Raw genomic sequence first — 18971 nt, 5'->3', positions numbered from 1 at the left:
AATTGCACCAATTCCATTCAGTTAACTGGAGAAATGCTGCATATGAGTGTAACTTCAAACTCATTAAAAATTAAAATAAAAACAAATAAAAACAAAAAATGGAGAAATGCTCGGTATAGAGCATTTTAATGTTTTATAATGAAATAAAGTGAAAAAAGTCTTTCAAGAAAATTATTCAATGGAACAAACTGCAGTATTTCAGTACAGGCAATGTAATTCCACACATTTAAGTTTACTCAAAACAAGTGAGTTGCTTCAACAATATATTTTTGAGTTGGGTTTAATTCGTGTGAATGAGGATTAATTTATGTAAACTTACCTCTATTACTAAGTAGAGTTTTCAGTGGTAGAAACAAACACTCAATCATTGTGAAACAAATGTCATAAAACATTGAGGCAATCAAAATGCATATATAAATAAACCCTGTATTTTTTAGGCCACTTCATTATCTAACAGCTGGAATTACTGGTTACTGTTTCAGATGAAGATTTTGTATTCAGCAGGCCTTGGGCAAAAATCTAATAAGGTACCATCATTGCTGCAATTTAGGTCAATACAGTATCTAATGCTTTTCAAATTCTATTGATTTTCACTATGTAGAGCTCATCTTTAAATATTTAAACGAACTTGTCCCTGCAAATATATCATGAGACTGTTGAGCTGCAGCAGATCCACCAGAGCAGCTTCAAGTGACAATTATTAAGTTCCATTCCGTAAAACATCTTTTGGTCAGACAGCTTTTTCTGTCAAGTCCTGGAACTCACTGCCTGATCACTTCACATTTGCGTTTAATATTATCACTTTCAAGAGAGTTACCAAATCATGGTTCATTCATCAACAAACCTGTACTCATGTATAATTTTGAAACGTCAAGTCTAATTCCGTGTTTTTTGTATTTGGTTTAATCTTTTACTTTTCAGTTTTAACCTCTTATTTAAAAAAAATAAAAAAGCCCTTTTAGGATTTGTATTGCGAATTAGCATCCACTACAAGGTTCTGTACTTGAAACAATTCTATTCACTTTATACATGCTTCCCTTAGTGAAAGTTACTGGAGTGATTCCTAATAATATTGCCTGTTATGCAGATGATACCCAGTTATACCTGTCGATCAGGCCTGATGAAATTAATAAATATTTCTGCCATCCCTAAAGTCTCCATGGCACCCTCTGGACACCCCAGGGATATTTATCTAGATTTTGCATCCTGTCCTGCAACTCACCTGAAGTTTGCAACATGCTGGGCCAAGCTGTCACATGCCATCATTGGTCTTTCTCAAAGCATACATTTGTACTCGTCATAGTAGGGAAAACATAGGAGTTACTAATAACAATAACAATAACAAGAGCTCTGTTTTATGTAAGCTCTGTGTGACAGTGCACAATAGACCTTTACAGCAGCCATTTTGAAAGGATAAAAACAGGTGTTACCAATGATACTAATTGGCCCTTCCTAAGTCCCGCCATTTTTTGCCCTGTGCTCCAATAAAAGTTCAGCAAAACTTGGTAGGAGGGTGCACAGGGTGCAGTAGGTCTACCCTACTATTTAATGTTAAAATAGCTGTTATGATGGCGCAGGACCCTGAAACTGAAGCAGCTAAATGGAATTCAGCCATTATAAGTTTTGCTGTTAACACCTATGTTTTTCCTTCTGTCACAACATACAACAACATTCTTTTTCTTGTAATTGATGTAGAGTACTGCTGCTGTTCCACCACTGTAATACATCTAACAAATAACTATACAACACACAAAGATATATTGCATCAATGCACAGCCTGTGGACATTTTGATTTGTTTCTATTTTCAGTCCAGATGTAAAAGGGCTCTCTATGCATCACTGACTGAGTCCCAGACCAGGAAATTACAATCCCCTGGGACAGGAAGTGCTACAGATTAGTGAGTCTGTGATCCTAAAGCTTCTGTTGTCAAAGTTTACCTGACAAATTTTATCTTGTATATAAAAAATAAAAAAAATCAATTAAGTCATACACATTCATCTCAAAATCCATCTTTAAAAAGGTGGTTTCTAAACTGAGCTCAGGTGGGTAACAATCATCTGACATGTTCCCCGATAATCAGTGTGCTAAAAAAAAAAAACAACAAAAAAAAAACCTGCAAGAAATGCTGTGTGACATTGCAGCTGCCAGATGCTTCTCTGCAGTTCTTTCCTTTACGTTTTTGTCACCCCCCACAAGTGCGGAGAACAAACCACACACACACACACACACACACACAGTGATTTAGGCCTGGGCTGAGATGAAAGGCAGCAGGACCAATCATACATGAGTTAGAGGCACCATGGGAGGAAGTGGGCGCAACAAAGGCATTCTGGGCTGTCTAGCTGTGACTGTGAAAAAACACAAAGCTCCCAGAAACAGAAACAAACCATAAAAAAGATGGAAGAGGAGAGATCGAAGCGAACGAGTGCAGTGAAAAATGTTATTGTAATAACCTGGGCCTTTTCGTTTGCACCAACACCAAGCTGTTGAGAAACAATTTGTCACCATAAATTATCAATATTTTTTTTTAAAGAACAGACATTAAATTATTTAGCATTCTCTTCATTCCATCCTCACTACCATCACTAATCATGGCTTCACCAACCTCTTTAAATACAATGACGTTACAATGAGGTCTAATCACAAAGACTTTTATTATTAACTCTTAATAGTAATAAAACTCAGTAAAAAATAAATCAAAGAGTGTAAAAAATAATGTCAATAACACTACGTAAACATGTAGCTCATCACATGACATGGATGAATTGCAGCCAGGGTTTTTTGCAAATTTAAGTTGATACATGTTTAAATGAAAGGGTCACACCATCATTCAAAAATAGACCAGTCATGTATTCTAAGCAGAGCAGAGAGATGATCTTGGACTTGCTGCGGTGCCAGTAGAATCTGGGCGTAACTGATAAGTCTAAGTGCTAACAGAACAAGAGGGCTGACATTAGTTGGACAAGTGGTTAATGCTGAAGATGCAAAGAGATTTCCAAAATCTTTCCAAACCTTCCTGCTAAAACAGATCCATCTGACACTTGTCTCTCCACGAGGAGAAAATATTCAGAAACAGTGTGCGGTGGAGAGGGGTCTCTTTCTCAGTGTGCTTTCTGCATTTTCTCTGCTCTTGATGTGGTGACTGACGGAAGAACCGCAGTGTGGGTGGAGACAATGGAGAGAAAGGGAGAGAGACATGAAGTCAAACAGAAAGAGAGAGATGGGAAAATTACAAGTGTGTGTAGCTACAGTACAGTTGCCCTCTTCTTGGATAAATGTGTGTTTGAAGAAACTCCAACTTTTCCCACATACACGGTCATACACAGTCAGCCTGTCCACTCCACACAGGTCTCACTCATAAAGACAAAATTTATTTATTTTGACCGTAAGTGCAAATTCACAGTAATGTATGGTTAAACCGGTTGTATTGCTGTCACACTTTATTTCTGAAGTACATCATAGGACAGGATGGTACTATAGGGGTTATATTACAGTATGTAACATAAGGCTGGGGACACAGGACAAATCAATTCACAATCCTTTGTTTTTTTGTCAGACAGTGGATGTCCTTCTGTGTAGACTGACCATTTTGCAGTACAATCAATAGCCCATATTACCATGATTCTGATGAGGATTTAAGCAGCAGAGCATGTTTAGTCGATGAGAGAGCAGCTGCTTGGATCAATAAGGAGGGTCGCACTCTGAAGGTCGACCTGGGATCTCTCATTTTCAAGTTCAGAACAGGCACTCAGAAAAGCCATGGTCTTCAGTCCCTTTGTCCTATTTAAAAAGGACTTCAATTGGGACTTTTGGCCATGCAAACCAGGCCAAGCTGATTTGAGTTTCCATTACCAGTTTAAACTGAGGTGGATCTTCTCTGAAGTCAGGCCAAAGCGTGTCCCGTTATCCTCTCAAACAAGCATGTGTTCAGTGACTCCGGTCTGCAGACCAGAAAGACAGACGTTGTTAAAAGTCTCTAACTGAATCGCTCTGGTTTGAAGTTTAGTTTCTTCTGCGTCTTTCACGCTTGTATTTTTTCTTTTAGATATCAGCTTTATTTTACTGTTTCGTGTTCACTATCAGCTACATAGGGGAATTTCCTAAATTTAAAAAAAATTTAGAAAGAAAGAGAGCACAACAACAACAGTAGCAACAACTACACTAATAGTAGTGACTGATGAACATTTTATGTCACCATGTAAATGTAAACTTGCACATTTAAAATTCATATGGGATTACCGTAGTGAATAGATGTAGAGATGTTATTCAAAGTCATCACAATAAGTCTTTGATGTGTGATGTTCTTCCATAATGAATGTAAATAGTGAAAAAGGCAAACCAATCAAAAAAAAAAAATTGATCACAAAAACAAAAAGTGTACACATTGCAGGGAAGAAGGTGGCTGTGTTTACTTGTGCTTTAGAACATAACCACTATGAAACAATCAGAAAACAACATTTTATAGTGTTTTATCAATTCCCTCTCATCATTCAATCTTGAGCTCTTTCGACCATCGCGGTCCTCTCTGCCTGTAAAGACACTTCTAAAGAGAAAAGGTCAGAGACAAAAAAGGTGCACAGCAACAACAGTAGCAACTATACTAATAGAGATGATGATGATAATCACTATATGTGAATATTGTCATGTAGACGCCACGCCATGGACACGACCACTTATCACATTAATCACATAACAATGTGTTTTGCATTTTATAAATACATTTCAGCTGGATCTGATCATCCTGCTAAGAGTGGAACATTAATTGATAAAACATACTCCCTATTGCCACTAGGTGGCGCTCTCACTATTACTGAATACTGAATTACTGAATATGTCCTTCCACCTCCATCAAACCACAAGTATTCCCAGCCCAGCAACCTGCTCTGCGTTTTGGACAGCGCATTTTTCTTGCTCCCACTATACTTAATGTGGTGAGGTCTCCAACGCAACTAAACACTTAGCATTGTGAGTTCTGTGTGTGGTAGTTGGAAGGGATCAGTCTAATTGGTTGTGTCTACTTGATTGACATGAGACTCAGTAAAAAAAGATGGAGGAACTGAGTTGAGTCCACCCTGACTAACTGGCTAAGGATTGTGGGGATTTTATTTTGGTCTGGTAAAATGCAAATCAGAAACATATCGTTAATGTCACTCACACTGTTGCATAATAAAACCTTAAGGGAATATAACCTGAAATTAATGCAACGTTGGTTTGTTTTTCTAAAGAATTATTAAAAGGTGTCACAATTCAGAGGCACAACCCAAAAGCAAACTCAGACTGGTTGTAGTGAACACAAAGTCTTTATTTCTTTGGTGAGGTGAAGGGTGATCTGGAAGCTGGCTGAAGTCGGGGGTTTGAGTCCAGGCGTAATAAGAATTTGGCAACCTAAAGACTGCCTAACTAGTTCAAAAGTGCTGACACAAAGCACACAACATACTGTGTGTGGTGCAACAATCCGGCAGGGACTTGATGTCTCAGCCAGGCTTCTTATAGTGGTGAGGTGCAGTCTTGACTGAAGGCAGGTGTGCTTGATTGTGGATGATCAGCAGGTGAGTGGAGACAGAGAGAGAGGGCAAGGGGGAAGGGAACAAGCAGACAGACAGAGAAAACAAAACCCAAAAACACGCCTCACTCACACTAAAGGGTTGAAAACAAAACTACACAATCACACAGCAGAAGTCATGACAAAAGGCCAGTGACTACACCACCTTTATTTGTGCACATAATGTCACACAAGTTTTGAAGCACCTAAATATGAATTGTGATGGTACTTTTAGAAATTCAGATTACAGGCTTTTAGTACAGTGACTTGCAGTGAAATGTCTGCAGTTCTGCCTCCTAGCCCCTTGTTCTGTGAGCCAATGAGGTTTGAGCATGAGTAGTAGAGTTCCGTTTGGAGTAGTTTAAGTATACTTTAACGTATTTCACCATAGCAAATCAGGTGTTACAGTTAAGTTAAAATTAAAATTAAAATAAAATTAAAGGCTTTCAGGAGGACAGATATGTGTTATGTTAGTGTTTTCCACAGCTGCCACCACTACAAGCAATCATTATACACATAGTTACACATACTCATTTAATTTTATATATTTATACCTATATACACATTTTCTATTTTCTTTTCTTCAATGTCCCCCCCAGGGATGAATAAAGTATTTCTGATTCTGAATAAGATATATTACTTTTCTGCTACTAAAAGCGTTCTTTCTGCCCAAAATTCAGACTTCACATGTGTGCCTCTGTGTGTGTCAGCGTAATCACCCAGTAAGTTCAGCTAAGGCATTTTTCAGGGTAAATGAAACGCACACTGGCTCAAACTGTTGTTCTAGACACAATCTTCTAAACAACGTCTGTTATTTAGAGACAGTCTATTTTGCTTAGGGGTGCGCGATAATTATTGGGCCGGTGACAGGAAATTATTATGTCATTCAAATAAGTCCGATATCATGACGAATAGCCCCCATGACATATATAATTTTGTCAGCACGGCAGTGCCCCGCTCCCACTATGAGACCTGAATGCCCTGCAGTGAATGCTGCGTTCAAGTGACGTTGGCATAATCAGAAAAACTCTTTCTGACAGGGAAAATTCAAGAATACCCCCTCATGTTGGAAAAGAACTCGTTAACTCTGTCATAATTTTGGTAGTTGCTGACTTGAATTGATATCCACAGTATTTTTCCACGTTACACATAAACAATAGAAACATGAACTTAAAAAGGCCGAAAGAACAACTAGCAAACGTGGGAACAGGGAATTTCCATCACACCGTGAATGCAGCACAGCGTGCTTACGTTTGAAAACAGACAACATGGCGTCAATTGTGTGGGACTTTTTCAAAGTTTCTGAAGAAGACAGGTCGCTTGTTATTTGTAACAAATGTTCCTAGCAAGTTTCACGAGGAGGTCAAAGTAGCACAAGCTTCAATACGTCAGACCTGAAAAGTCACCTGAAACATAGCCATCGCTTCGACGGAGTTTTGAAAGCATATGAGGACGCCCGGGCTGCTAAAGACGCTAGCAACTTAAAGCCAGCCCCAAAGAAGCCTCCGGGACTTACACACATCGGCAAGGCTTTCGAAAAATCCAAGAAATTTGCCATAAATAACCCACGGACTAAGGCTATTGAAGACTTAATCATGGAAATGATGGCACTTGACGACCAGCCCTTCAACTTCGTTGAGGACAGAGGCTTTATAGTTTTTCATTGGAAAAAATAAATTTCTCCATTTAAAGAGTAAAAAGTGTTTTTGGGTTTGTTCATAGTATTAATGTCATGATCTTAGGTCATGATCATATATATGTATATGTGTGTGTGTTATCAGTTATCGGTATCGGTATCGGCCTTTAGGTAGGAGCTGAAAGTTATCGGTTATCGGTATCGGTTTAAAAAAAGTGCATCCCTAATTTTGCTAATATTTTTATTTACCTGGGGGTGTTATGTTGTCTGTACTATTGGTTGGCTGTTGGTGTTGCTTCATGTGTCTGTGTCATTCAAGGTCTTTGTTGTGCAAAGAAGGTTTGTGATACCTGTGAAAGACAAGTGGAAGTGACTCCATGTCTCTTTTACCCTTTTGTTAATAACATTTACAATGATATTGCAGCTCAATATACAGTCGCGATATAATTATAGAACAAAACAACAATCGGCAATACTGATTAATAATAATATTAAAATATTTTAATATTTAATATCTAATATTTTAAAAATAGAGAAAAACAGTAGCACTGTGCAAGCAAAACTGTGATGGTTTTTGCACACTGTGGGGGTGGCTGTGGCTCAGAGGCAGGGCGGGTCGTTCCTTAATCAAAAGGTTGTTGGTTCGATCCCCGGCTCCTGGTGCCACATGTCACAGTATCCTTAAGCAAGATACTGAACCTGTGCATCGGTGTGTGAATGTATATGAAAGGGTGAATGTCTCACGTAGTGTAAAAGCGATTTGAGTGGTTGGAAGACTAGAAAGTATATGTAATATAAGCTGTACAAGTACAGGTCCATTTACCATTACCACACCTTCATCCTGGGGCCATGGCTGCAGGCAGTTGTTATCAGCTCCAAATCTGCAGATCTGCACACAGTTTGAGGGAAGCATTACTCATCAAACAAACTTATTCAGGGCTTTTCGGGGCCAACTGCTTGATAAGACCAACAGTCACTCCAGCTAAACAAGAAGTGATTGTTCGACAACATACCTACTTACATAAGAACCTCTCAAAAGGGTGTATATTTAAATTAGAATAAGTCATTAGCAAGTCTGCTGTGTTGGAAAAAAAATGTTTGATTTTCCAGTACATAAAATGACACAAGGGCATGATACCAACGTGATAGCCGCTCCTGCTGTTTTACATCTTGGTAACACTCCTGCACTCCTTTAATTTATAGTTTACAGTGGTTTATTTCCTCTTCATTTAGTTTGACCTTTTGACTTAATCTCATTCACATACATATATCAGCAAACAGATAATGATGACACATAGCCTTTGGTTAATTTGTACTTTTATTATTATTTTCTAAAGATTTGCTGGCAATACTTCTATATCTGTAGCATGCATGCATTTGAATTATTAGTTAGCTGTGATAGAAACACAGACTGACTGAAAAATCTACAGGAAGTCTTAATTTTATAGCGTGCTTATTTTTTGAAACTTCAAAAATCTTCAAATTACTTTTTTTGCCAGGACGGTCTCCAGATGCTACGTGAAAAATTCCGTACGAATCGGACAAAGCACATGGGAGGAACATGAAAAAGTAGTTTATGAACATTTTGCGCTCTAGCAAAATAAAATATAGGCCAAAGTGGGCGTGGCCTATATAGGGAGCTCCTTTCACCACACGCGTGGATATAAGGTTTTTGAATGTGCGACAAACGATGTGGGAGTTATTCAGTAAAAGTTAATGCACTTTTCTTAATAGTAGCGCCACCTAGTGGCTGACCTGAAAGCACTGCATAGAATACAACATTTTTTGCCACAACTGACATGTGCACCGCGTTTCATGAGTTTTCGAGCAAGGGAAAGCCTCCAAATATTTAAAAGTTACTAAAATAACAATCCTTACAATAGGGCCTTCGCACGGTCAGTGCTCGGGCCCTAATAATAGTAACACAATAGTAACCCCCCACTCCATCAACGACTTGCGCCTGGCAAATGAGCTGAATGAGTTCTACTGTTGCTTGGACAGACAAAGGAGCAGTCCTTACACCATCCCCCGTGACACACCTCACCAGTGCCCCTTCCCCCAGCTCAGCAGGAGCCGGGGCCAATTCACAACTCCACACCTCTGTGAATCCCTCCTCCTCCACTACAATGACGACTATCTGCCTCCAAGAGAGGGAAGTCAGCAGGCTCTTTAAGAGGCAGAAACCCCCCCAAAGCGGCCAGACCAGACTCTGTATCTCCATCCACCCTGAAGCACTGCGCTGACCAGCTGTCTCTGGTGTTCATGGACATCTTCATGGCCCTGCACTTCACCCTCAAGCATCTGGACTCCCCAGGAACCTATGCCAGGATCATGTTTGTGGACTTCAGCTTTGCTTTCAACACCATCATCCCAGCTCTGTTACAGGACAAGCTCTCCGAGCTCACTGTGCCTGACTCCAACTGCAGGTGGATCACAGACTTCCTGTCTGACAGGAAGCAGCAGGTGAAGCTGGGGAAAAATGTGTCTGTCTCTCAGACCATCAGCACCGGATCCCCCCAGGGCTGCGTTCTTTATCCTCTGCTCTTCTCCCTGTACTCCAACAGCTGCACCTCCAGTCACTAGTCCGTCAGGCTCCTGAAGTTCACGGATTACACCTCCCTCATTGGGCTCATCTCTGGTGGAGATGAGTCCGCCTACAGATGGGCGATTGACCATCTGGTGACCTGGTGCAGCCAGAACATGGAGCTAAACTCTCTGAAAACAGTGGAGATGGTTGTGGACTTCAGAAAGAACCCAGCCCCACCTGCCCCCATCATCCCCAGTTGACTCTGTGGAGTCCTTCCGCTTCCTTCCACGTTTGCAGCTGGCCTCATTAACAAGGCCCGGATCCCCCACTGACACTGACTCTTAAACCCACCCTGTATATATGCATTACATTAATGCACTCCCGTTTTCTGTACAGTTTTCTTATCTTTATTTATTTATATTTTAAAAGTAGTTTTTATGTGTGATTGTTGTGTGATTTGTATATTTTTGTGTGATTGTATATTTTATGCACCAGTGCACCAAGAGCAACACGAATTCCTCGTATGTGTAAAAACCTACCTGGCAATAAATCTGATTCTGATTCTGATATCAGTGATATTAGCAATGGGAGTCCAGCAGGACCATGGCAGGAGGCTCCACCAGGATCGATAAGAACCTGCGAGACGAGAAAGCACAAGAACTGCGGGGAAGAAGTAAAGTTAGTAACATGCATTAATGGGACATGAATGTGTGCAGAAAGAGAGAGAGAGGAAGAGAGGGGCTCAGTGCATCATGGGAAATTAAAGAAACAATGAAACATTACAAAGGCAACCAGTTAAACTTGGTCAGCTTGTGCTGCATCCACAAAGTCTGCAGAAAATCAAAGCAGTATATATAGCTATGTGGTCATTTATATTTGACTAATGTATGTAAACTTGCCACTGTAGGATGCCACAGCACTCAGATAGCACTACACCTCTGGTTGTCAGACACTTCAGCTGGTTTACACTTCCTTCTTCTGTAGTGTGTGTGCTTGGTGTAACATCTTGCTTTTTATTTTGGCAGCCATGTTAGCAGATTAGAGTAGCCACACTGCAGTGCCACTTTACTAAAGACTTGAGGTGACGCACACGGTTCCCAACAGTGAAAATGATCGGTTCATATTCTTATTGGCATGATATCAACATCAACATTTACACCTTTCACTACAGTTTCTATATCTGTATCTGTAGAATATGTCAGACAGTAATAAAGTTACTGGTTTGTCTATGGAGTCTGGTGGGCAGTAGCACCCATTGTTTTGGTCTGAGATGCTGGTGCTCTAGTGCAACATCTTGAGGCATCTAGAGAATTTTATATATATAACGTTTTCCTTTTGTACAGTCAACATTTTAGTTTGTCTGTGTTTGTGTTTAGTTTATATTAAGTTCTTAGGTCTGTTTTGTCTTTGTTAGGTCTGTCTGGTCATCTGTTGACGTTACATTATATATGAGTTTAGTTCTGTTTATCTGCCATATGGGCACACTACTTTTGTACATTTGTATTTTAATTGTACAACATAATTTTTCTTTCATTTTTTGGGTGAATAAAACTCTTTTTTATGTCACGCTCTAGCAGCTTGGTCCACAACTAAGTTGTACTAAATAGTTAAATTCTGATGAACAGAGTTAGAGTTCAGGGTTTGTCCATGTTGTTGAGATAAAGTGTTCTAGGTGATTCTAAGAAGGTTTGTCAAAATGATTTTAGTAAAACTTTACATACCTTGTAGGCATAATGCAAAATATATGGAAATATATGCAAATATAGATGGGAAAGGTTCAACACAAAGCAGTGATTTCCCAGGTGAAGAAACTCCCTTACACAACAGACTGGGCGTGTTTGGAGCTGTGACAACATTGTGTTTTCATGGTAAATTTCTCCAGTACAGCCAGTACGGGAGAAGGTTTTGTGTTACCCTGTGTTGTCAGAAATATTGTGTAAGTAATCAAAATGTTACATTCTGACCCTGTTTTTCTCCTTAAAATTCCTTTTCCAAAGTGTGTTCATAATTCTTTCATTCAGGAGACACATGTATGACATAAGTCTGACTGAGTTTAACCCACTTGGGGTCCTTCATTTAAGCAGCACAGTACACACATGTAACTGCTAAACCATGAAATAACACTGGATTACAACACACGATTAATAAAGTTAAGTTTCACTTTCACTCCTCTTCTTCTGTCCATATTCAATTCAATTCAATTCACTTTTTTTTGTATAGCGCCAATTCATAACAGAAGTTATCTCAGGACACTTTTCAAAAAGAGCAGGTCTAGACAAAACTCCTTATAGTATTATTTAGAGAGACAAAGAGAGAGGGGGACAGAGACAGAGAGAGCAGAGGTAACGACAGAAGGACAGAGACAGAGACAAAGGTGCACAGCAACAACAGTAGCAACTACACTAATAGTAGTGAGTGATGATGATAAACATGAAGAAGATGATGACGACGACGACGACAACAACGATGAGGGACAATGAGCAGTGATAATAGTAATAATAGTAACTGCAGTAATAATAATAGTAATAATAATAATAACAATAATATCAGTAATATTAGCAATGGCAGGAGGCTCCACCAGGATCCATGAGAACCTGCGAGACAAGAAAGCACAAGAACTTCGTGACAGAAGTGAAGTTAGTAACATGCATGACATGAAAGTGTGCAGAAAGAGAGGGAGAGGAAGAGAGGAGCTCAGTGCCTAATGGGAAATCCCCTGATAGTCTAGGTCTATAGCAGCATAACTAAGGGATGGTTTATATAAGCTTTATCAAAGAGGAACGTCTTAAGCCTACTCTTAAATGTGGAGAGACATATGTCTTCATCCCTCTCTCTTTTAGTTTATTTTTTGTTTGGGTTGGTTGATTGATATCAGTATTGTTGGATGATTTCCATAGCTAATGTCTGGTCACCAAAGCCGGGACATCCGATCTGTAGTTGATCCAGGTTTAGGTGCCAGGTCTGAGGGCTGATGCATGTGCAGCCTGTTCAGCTAGTTTAACATAATGCACAATAATGATTCTGAATTGGATGCACAACACTGATTTTGCACATGTACATATAATGGACTGTTCTTATATAGCACCTTTTCTAGTCTTTCAACCACTGCTCACCAGAATAGAAATGTATCATGCATACGCAGATGCGCGGCATCAGAAGCAATTTGGGGTTCAGTGTCTTGCTCAAGGACACTTCGACATGCAGCCAGAGGAGCCAGGGATCGAACTCCAACCTTCCGATTAGTGGACAACCTGCTCTACCTATGAGCCACAGCCGCCCACATACACAATACTGTTTAGACACAGGCTTATAATATTCAATTGTATTGTATATATTGTATTATTATATTTTATTGGATGCTAGATTTTATTCTGTTTTCTTTTCTTTACTCTTTGCACTACATTCCCATGTGCTGCTGTGTCTTTGAATTTCCTCTACAGGGGGATCAAGAAACATCTTATCTTAATCTACTAAATCTCTTTTATTTTTGTATTATTCTGTCCCTTTCTGTGTGTGGTTTTGTGTGTTTTTCAAACATTATATGACAAATATATTCATAGTACTAGTTTAAATTAAGATGTTGAATAAACATTAGATATAGTAGAGGGAAGTAATACAGAGATATGACTTTACTTTACAAGAAAATAAATACAAGAAAAAAGAACGGAAGTGGTCAACCACTCTGGTCTGCTCCCAGTTACACACATTCAGACAATAAAATTGAAACATGGTTATGTCTTAAAATATCATAGATGGTAGCATCACCCACCATTGATCTTGCAAACATTGCACACATATCAGGAAACAGATTATTAGGACATACACAGAGATAAAGGTGCACACACTCACTGTGGGAAAATTGAGTGATAATTAACCCTATGGAAACATACATTTGTCTTTCACATATACACACAAACAACCCCTGTTGTGTCTTATCTGCAGCACGACAGGGAGATGGTGGAGGTTTGACAGAATATTGAGAGGTAAAATAAGTATCGCGACTGCAGCCATCTGATAGGGGGAGCGCACCGAGAAGTTACAACACACTAGACTCAGCTCTGACCTCCTAACCCAGCTGTGAACTGTACAAATCACACCAGCTCAGACAGGCATCTACTATAGAAAGTGGAAATCCTGACATTTTTTTAGAAGGTGAAACATGTTCTGGGATTTAAGATTAATGAGTATCCACTGCAGCTATTGGGATTCAAACCCTTTGTGATGTTTGTACACACAAAACGTGACAGATGTAGTTCTGTAAGGGGCCAACATCGAGCTCCTGCTGTTGCTCTCTCTCTCAAAGACAAAGAAACCTACATGAAGTTATTACAACATGAGTTTCCCTCTCACACACTCCTTTCCTGGCACATCTACTGACATCAAAACAGGAAGGAAGTGGCAAAGTCTTGCTGAAGCAGCAACATCTGTGACTCTGACACTGTAAAGTTGAGAATATTTAAACTTTGTTTAAACATTTGTGTTTCTAAAAACTGCTATAAAGACCTTGCCTGATGCAAGACAGGAGCGCATGTCAGGCACGTCTGCCACGTCTGCCACAGGAAAACAACACATTTCTGGTGGCTAATCTCAGTGTGATTACCCACTAAAGAATGAAAAAAGACAGCGTGTTGAGAAGTTTAAATCCTGCGTACTTTAACATCTTTGCACATTTAAATAATATCTGTGTGAAGTGCCTGTCAGTTGTTGGGTTTGTAGGAAGTTCATTAAAGGCCACTAAATGTCAGTGTAAAGAAAACCGGGAACATGAGATACATTTTTGTAAAATTCAGAACATAATTTAAAATCCCTCTACTCACCTACAACGCTCTTCATGGTCAGGCCCCTTCATATATTAAAGAGCTCATAGTACCCTATTACCCCACTAGAACACTGCGCTTTCTGATCTTATTGGTCAAAAACGTTACAAAACACTGCGTCTCTAGGGTGTCACAGTCAGTACAGATTTCCCCTCTCTGATAGACAGAGCTGTACTTGAAACTTTTTCCCATGTCCCGAAAATAAATTGGAGGCAGCGACTCATACTGGAGGGACCAGATGGACAGTTATCCACTGAGTAAGTACACTAGACAAGTTGTGTTTTACATCGATGCAATTATTTCTGATATATTGAGCAAATTACGTTTGTTTTAGTTCACATCGACAACTGTAAATCTTGATGAATGACCTAACCCCTGACTGTTTTCCCAAGATAGCGCCCGCCTGTATACGCGAACGCTACTGTTGTTCTAAACTATCTTTTTAATAAACTGTCTGTACACTTACAAAGTTCTCAATGCTTCGGTTTATAAGTAGAGACCCTCACTATGCTACCGTGTTAGTGTGGTGCTATTTTGAGTCTTGTTAGTGGCATAAAAAGCGATTTCTTTTCACGTTACTCTGTGCCCCGTTGTCTTGCGTTATAAGCTAATTAGCAGTTTGTGCTAAAACCGGTCACGGTCAATTAGAATGAAAACATATCCCAGAGAACGGACCAACTCGGTACACATGTGTTATTAACCCCAGGTTCATTTTGCACCGGAATTGTCCTTTAAGCTAAGAGTTTATTGTTTACTGTTTATTGTTTACTTTCTATATTTAGCTAAGAGTTTATTGTTTATCTTATACTGTATTTTTTTTATACCTCTTTTATTTTCTATACAAGTGTTTTGTAAGCTGCTGGAAATTCAATTTCCTTGAGGGAGTCATCCCAAAGGGATCAATAAAGTGAAGTCTAAGTCTACAGCTTTATGTCCAACACAAAGAATAAAGGTGTGGCCTATTTCCTTTTGTATGAGGTAATTATTTTGATCATAGAAGGCACACACATACAAAACACAGTAGCAGTGAGCAGATTACATAACATGAGAAAAGTTCACAACCTTCCCCGCCAAGGCCTGCTGGTGAATGAAAACACAGTGGTAATTCACAAAGTCAGGAAAATCATGGTCATTACAGTACAGCACTATAAATCCAGCGTGAATCACTGGGGCTCCATCAGTAGTAATTGCCACCAGTTTGTGAATGGGGATGTCATTATCACGGACATATTTTTAAAACTCATTGTAAATATCCTCACCTCTCGTTATCTCCTTTAAGTACAAAAGAGTGAGGAGATCCTCTTTTGTTGTAGACACGCCATCCTGACAAATATAACAAGCTGAGCTGTGTTCATTACATCCAGGGATTCATCAAACTGTAGTGAAAAATATTCACAATGTGACAAGTCTTTTAGCACTTGTCAATCCACGTCCCCTGACATTTCCTCGCCATCCTCGCCACTGTATTCGGGCCAAACTGGACACTGCGGAGCACGGTTTTGATGTCGTCTTTTTTTTTAAAGCTGTTGAAAACCGTCTCTGCAGTGATGGCCATTGCCTCCTTGAATAAATCGCCATCTGTAAAAGGTTTATTGTGTTTAGCCAAAAGGTGACTTATACGAAATGAAGCTTCAGTCGCAGCCTTATTTTGAGCAGCAGGTTTTGTAAAAAGCGACTGCTGGGCCTTCAAACTCGCTTTCAGCTCAGCACCTTTCCTAGCGCGAATTGCGCTCTTGGCGGGGAAACTGTCTTTGAATTTGTCGTGGTTGGTGTTGTGGTGCCGCTCCAGATTTCCTCTTTTAGACAGCGCTAGAGTTTGGGGGCACAGCATACACACACACTTGTCTTTTACCACGGTGAAAAGAAATTCCTCTTCCCATTCTGGATGGAAATTATATGTTTTCCATAAGCTGCCAGCTGACAACATTGCAGTCTATCGCCAATCACCTGCTAGTGCCGTATATTGTAATTTTGCGACAGTTAATGTTCCAGTATCCTTCTTTGATCTTATTGGTCAATTTAATGCAGCCTGTTACACTGAAAAAACAGACTGGATCGAGAGAGATAGAGAGACAGAGAGAAAGAGAGGCGCTTGCAAAACTGAACATTAATCAGCCATAATGTATTTGTGTAATTATTTTCCTATTATTTTCAAGTCTACAGGGAATGTTTCAAAGGTCTACCAGTTGATCACGATCGACGGGTTGGCGACCACTGGCCTAGACTGCTGGGGGATTTCCCATGATGCACTGAGCTCCTCTCTTTCTGCACACATTCATGTCCCATTAATGCATGTTACTAACTTCACTTCTTCCCCGGAGTTCTTGTGCTTTCCCATCTCGCAGGTTCTCATGGATCCTGCTGGTGTCTCCTGCCATGGTCCTGTCTGACTCCCATTGCTAATATCACTGATATTATATATCCTCCCAGTGGATCCTGGCTTGGTCCCTATTGTATTTGCTAAAGTTATTATTTTTAGCCCCGTTGACTGCATTTTTGACCCCCTGAACATATACGAGAGCTCAATTTTATTTGGCAAAGTTGTCAGGCCTGGTAAATAATTGGATATTCTATGCGTCGCTTTCGGGTCAGCCACTAGGTGGCGCTACTATCATGAAAAGTGCGTTTAGGCTAATAACTTCTGCATAGTTTGTTGCACATTCAAAAACCTTATATCCACGCGTTCATTGAATGTAGCTGAATCGTCCCATATAGGCCACGCCCACTTCCGCCTAGATTTTTTTTCCGTTAGTGTGCAAAATGTCCATAAACCACTTTTTCATATTCCTCCTAAACGCTTCGTCTGATTCGCACAAAATTTTTCATGTAGCATCTGGGGACCATCCTGGCAAATAACGTAATTTCAAGTATTTGATAGTACAAAATACCAGTGCATTATAAAATTAGCACTTCCTGTTGATTTTTCGTCAAAAAAGGAAGTGGAGTATTTCTCCACATTGCTATGTCCAATTGACACCAAGCTTGGGTCCATAGTTCCCTATGTCGTCCTTAGGCATCGTGCATAATTTCAGGCCATCACCACAAGGTGGCGCTCTTTAAAATGAAGAAATGTTTATCTCCGCATCGGCATGTGTGATTAAAATGAAACTTGGTACGATGCTTGCCCATGGCTCCCTGAAACTCGCTAAAAAATGTGTTAACACACCACCACTAGGTGGCGTTCTGGTGGCATGGTAAATCACTGCGCGAAGACCGTAATAGTTATGAATATGAAATTCACAGGGCACGTGTAGAGTGGTGCTTGAAGCTCACATACCAAAAATCGTGTTTGTTGTGTTTGTAGCGCCCCCTACAGAATAAAAAAAAATAGACCTTTGTGTCCGTCTCTGTTCTTCAGTCTTTACCTCTGTCTCGCTCTTTCTCCAACCCCAACTGGTTGTAAAATTGAACTGAATGGAATTGAAAATTTAATTTTGAGAAGGACAGATGGAAGAATTGTTAACTTGAGGAGCTCAGGGTGATCAGAAAGTCATGCTCTTTCATGTGTGCAAGGGCTGCTCATGGTAACTAACCTCTTCCTTTTACTTAATCCAAACATACACAGTGTTCCGCAAGGGAAAACATCTGAAACTCAGTGTGAACAGCATACAATGTGAAAGCAACCTTAACTGGCTACAGGTTGGGTCAACTTTTTATTAGCATAGCAATATGTGTAGAACCAATACAGAAATAAATGAGCCTCATTGGAGCACACTTTGGAGCCGTATTTAGCCAGTTTGTAAAACCTGAGTATAATGTTTGTCAAATATTAGCTGGTCCACGCCTAAGTAGTTGTTAGCACAAGACTCATTTACAGATACTTATCAAAGCGGCACCGTGTAGACTCAAGTTGTATGTGTGTGTGTGTGTGATATGGGAAGCATGCATTCCAACACACCCCACCCCCTCCCAAATTCCCACTGACCCATTGTGCCAAGGTTTTTTCCTCTTATCCTTGCCCTTGGTCCTACATGGCCCCTTAGCACCCACCCATCTAGCCAGACCAGAGGTGCTGTCAGGTCAGTTGTGGTGCAGGGCACACACACACACACACGCCCAGATTGACCCCCTGCCTATCTGTGTTCGCGGATCACTTCACAGGACAATCTCTCTATCCATCTTTGCAGGGTCATTGTGGACCTGCCCCCAGCTGAGAAAGGAGCTTCATTCACAGGAAAGAACCCTCTTTCTCTGCCTTCTCTCTTTCACTCAGTCCTTCTGCATGATGGCTGGAGGAAGGGAAGCCCTCACAGAGATACTGTGTGTGTGTGTGTGTGTGTGTGTGTGTGTGTGTGTGTGTGTGTGTGTGTGTGTGTGTGTGTCCGTGTGTGCTGGAGGTCATATTTAGAATATGAAGAGGCAAGACTTCAAAGCTGGACACAGAATGAGGGTGAATACAAATACCACCACTTCAACACCCCAGCAAACTCACAAACACACAGTTCTGC

At 40.2% G+C, this 18971-nt stretch overlaps 1 protein-coding gene across 1 annotated transcript in view; it reads right to left on the bottom strand.

Annotated features, from left to right (window-relative positions):
* kbtbd13a (kelch repeat and BTB domain containing 13a) overlaps positions 1–18971 on the bottom strand; it is a 388109-nt gene that overhangs the window by 347734 nt on the left and 21404 nt on the right. The gene's annotated exons all lie outside the window — the stretch shown is intronic.

This window comes from Dicentrarchus labrax, unplaced genomic scaffold (genome assembly GCF_905237075.1).
Source record: "Dicentrarchus labrax unplaced genomic scaffold, dlabrax2021, whole genome shotgun sequence".
Classification (NCBI taxonomy): Eukaryota; Metazoa; Chordata; class Actinopteri; family Moronidae; genus Dicentrarchus; species Dicentrarchus labrax.
This window is presented reverse-complemented; position numbering and strand designations above follow the sequence as displayed.